Source organism: Mesocricetus auratus, unplaced genomic scaffold, assembly GCF_017639785.1.
Source record: "Mesocricetus auratus isolate SY011 unplaced genomic scaffold, BCM_Maur_2.0 Super-Scaffold_4256, whole genome shotgun sequence".
NCBI lineage: Eukaryota > Metazoa > Chordata > Mammalia > Rodentia > Cricetidae > Mesocricetus > Mesocricetus auratus.
The window spans coordinates 74502066-74506338 of record NW_024429182.1 but is presented as its reverse complement, the minus strand read 5'-3'; positions in this window follow the sequence as shown (position 1 = coordinate 74506338).

Genomic DNA, 4273 nt, shown 5'->3' with positions numbered 1-4273 from the left:
GTCTGCTGAGGGAGTGACAGAGCCCCAGCAAAAAAAAAAAACAAAACAGAAAACAAAACATAACAAAAAACCACTTCAGCTACCATAAACTCTGTGTGTTGGGTGCTGGGGTATCAAACTCAAGATCTTGCACATGCTAAGCCTGTACTCTACCACTGAGCTATCACCCAGTCTTCAATTACCATAAGTCCTATGAAGACAACAAGAAAAATGTATGATAAAGTCTAAGTGAGACTAAGGGGAATTTCACATCATGGAGACAGGAAGGGTCCCTGAGGGACTAGTGGTATTGCAGATACAAAGGAAGAGAGAAAGCCAGTGTTGTGAGGCATGAAGGGAGAAAGGCATGGGGCATAAGCAGTTTAGGATCTAAAGTCTTGCATTGTAAAAACACTTTGAAGAAGTAAAAAATCTAAACAGAGATCATGGTTGTGGCACTGTAGAGTTAAAAAGAGAGTTAGCAAGAGATGATATCTCTGAGTGGTTAGCAAAAGACAGATTGTGCAAGATGAATGTGCAATTTTCACTGGTCTTGACTGAATATCAGGCACATTAGCGGCTTCCTTGAGGGGAGATAGGTTTTCTTTACAGGGAATTTTAGATGCTAGAGGCAGTGGCAATGACATTAAATGACAAATCCATTCTGTCCCAGGGGTAACATCTGGGTAGCACTCAGTTGAGAGGTGACCATGTATTTAAGAGTTGTAAAGTGTTCATGGATGAGAGGTGCTAGGGGAAGCAAGCTGATGACTACTCTTCAGTCTAGGTGCCCACCCAGTTCTGTTAGAGACTCTCCTGAGTGTTTCTGCTTTCTGTCTGAACATCAAGAAAGAATCTTCATTTCATTTCCCCAGTTACATCTCACTTGCCTGTATCTTCCCACTTTGCAGGATGGATGCAAAGGTTAATTCTACATCTGTAACATTGGGACAGGTTTCTTCCTGGCTGCCAACCTCTCCAGTGATTCGTCTTGACTGTTGTGTAATATAGTGTCACTTCTTCCTACTCTCTCTTTGAAACAGCCTATTTAAAGAACGATGATTTGGGGGTTAGAGTCAATAAAATCAGGCACAAAGCAATTCCTCAGTGTGTTTGGTCCTCAGTAGATGGGCTGGGTGCCTGGGAGGCCATTTTACTGACAAATGTATGTTTGTCGGCCGTGCAATCCAGAAGACACTCTACCCATGTATGTAGAATAGCCTGTGGGATACATAAAGAAGTATTTTGTATGGCTCTTGTTAAAATCCTTCTCTTAGGCCCTCCCTGAAGGGAATGCAGGCCCCACCCACCATGAGCTCAGTCTATTTCAATGATTTAGTCTGTTTTCTGAGACTCATGCACTCTGACTGCCAGAGGATAAATCTTCACACTCAGTGCTGTTTGGCAATTACAAAGAGCCAGTCCATCTTTGTGACTTCTCTCAATGCTAATCATCTCACCTTCATTCCTCCCTGTGTTCTTCATCAGACACTTGTACTTGACATGTGGTCTTGTCAGAGAACTCACACTCTGGAGATGGATCACCCATATTGAAGCCTTGGTTTGGTCATTTCACTTGCTCCTCAAACTTGGACAGCCCACTCTTAGAAGGCACTGCTGCATTACTTTTACTGTATTTTTTTATTTACTATTTCTGCTACCTTTATCTGGGAATCCCAGATCGGGTAGCCACACTGGTTTGATTTCCAGGAAGCAACCGTCTGGTATTGTGAGGTAATTAGAAAGGGAAGGAAACGTGAGCAGAGGGGACAGAGCAGGAAGGGTGATTGTGCCTTACAGCAAGCCCTCTTCAGTACTGGTTAATCTAGCCCCCTGAGAGAGGACTACATCCCAGGAAGGCCCCAACACCATGACCCGAACACCCCCCAGCAAGCCTCCTTGCTCATCAAGCAAAATCTTGACATGGGTTTTGATGGGGAAAAACGATCCTAAAACAATAGCAAAGTTCGTCTCTGAAAAGAGGAGAAGGCTACAAGCACTTGTGAAGTCTGGAGGTCTTCGATTCATGCTCTTGTGGGTACCATGGAATGATGAAAGGATAATAAGATGGCATCTGTTAAATTGTGCCCATGGAGTGCCACAACATAAACATGCTTTCCAAAGCCTCTATTTTACAGCAGAGCAACCAGTTAGGAGGAGCTACTGGAGACGTTGTAAGAGGTCAGTAAGACATCCTATCATATCCCACAAATGACATACTTTAAAACTGTTCAATAATATTAGGTGAAATAGATATATGAATACTATCAGTGGCTCAGTACAGAAATGAGGATGGCAGTTAAAGGAAAAGACACTAACATATCAACATTAGTTACTTTTCATAGAAGTTTTAGACATCATAGATTTCCTGATAGGTGTATCCTATAGGTAGGTTATAACTACACCTCCCATGGAACAGTATAATTTGAAGGGTCCTACCATATACATAAATGTCTTAAAGCACCATATTTTAATTTTGAATTTTACTTCCCTTACAATAAGTTAATTATATTTACTCCATGATATTAAAAGGAAACTCACTTTAGCAAAAAAAACTATTATTCTAGTTATCAATCTTACAAAAGCAAGATTCTGAATTTAAATTAATCTATGTTCTGATGTGGATGAACGGAATCACTTGATTTAAGTTTTGAACCTTAGAATCACCAGGCTGAGCAGGCATGCAAAGCTCTGCTATACATAGCTGAAAAAAATTCAGAAAACATGAGCCATAAGTATGTAGACATGAGTCTAAAAGAGAAAAAGCTCTTTCACATATTTCCAGTAAAACTTACTATAAAAGGAAAATCCATTTTTATTTTACAGCTCCTCACCTCCTTCATAGTGACTGTGTTCCTGGTGATACAAATACAAGCATGACAAACAGAACTGAACTTCTATAAGGTTCTTAGAATGCAGTGTGTCCCGGGCATACAGCCAATCCTCTGCTTTCCTGGAGGTGGAGCTCAAACACCCTCTCCAGCTCAGCACTAGTAGGATGTGTTTCTTGTAGGCTGTGGGTCCTGAAATAGTAAATGACTCACAGTGGGAATGAAATGTGGAGGCAGAGGGTCTTAAGATGCTGGTTGTAAAGATAGTTCTACAGGAAATGGGAGAGGACCAGTAACTTGGACCTGTGCTACAGTTAGTTAAGCTTAACACTCCATCCTGTGCAGAGTGAACATGTGCCCCAGTTTTCTTTAGGAAATATGGGCCATCTAAATGTGCCTGAACCCATATCCCCTGACCATATGATGTGTGTGTGTGTGTGTGTGTGTGTGTGTGTGTGTGTGTGATTAAGAATACAGATATACAGATATATTGGGAGGGTGTTCATATCTTAGGTGTTCTTGGCAGCTGATGACTCTTAGGGAGAGGTGAGCAGTTTTCTTCAGTGATTTGGACCCTGAGAGGCTGCCTATACCCAGTGTATAGTCCTACACCAACGCATATCCATAGTGCACGAAGTGGATTCAGTGAGTTTTAAAAAGCATACAAAAGTGGGAGAGGAAAATGGTGTTGAGAGGGAAGAGAGGATTAGAATGAAAGGGAATGGGGAAGCAAAATACATGGATAATATATGAAGCTTTCAAACAATAGAAAAGAAACTTTAAAACGATGGGCTGTCAGAGTTGGGTAGCAATACTGATTCTGATAATTCCTAAACCTTTAAGCTTTTAAACACATAAATCATAACTAAGCTGAGTGTAATAATTATAATTCCAGTGTTCAAGAGGGTGAGGCAAGGGGAACATGAGTTTGAGGCCAACCTGGACTACAGAGGCTCAGTTTTGAAAAAGAGAGGAGTAGAATGAAGAAGGGGGAAGGAAAGGAAATCAAAAAGAGAAAGACGAAGTGAGAAGCAAAGATGAGAGATGGAGAAGGGGAAGGATCCTGATATTCTGGGCACTTGTGAAAACTCTCCTTCTCAAAATCAAGAATGATTATGGGTTTTGTGAAAGAAACAATTCAACTTTTCTGGAAATCATAAGTGTATTTATACATAAAGAGAAATATTTAAGATTTGTTTCTTATTTTTTCTTTATGTGTACATGTGGAGGGGGCTTCCGTGGGTATGGGTATGTGAATACAGATGCCTGTAAGGTCCATAAGAGGGATGTCAGATCCCCTAGTATCATAATCAGAGAGACCAGCTCTCAAGACTACAACCAGGGTTAAAAAAAAAAGATCCACAGTGTAATGAAACTGAATTTAGGGTTTGGATCTGAGGAATAGACTTACATACAACAATTTGAGGGCCATTTTCTTTTATTCTTCTGCATCTCTAAATCCC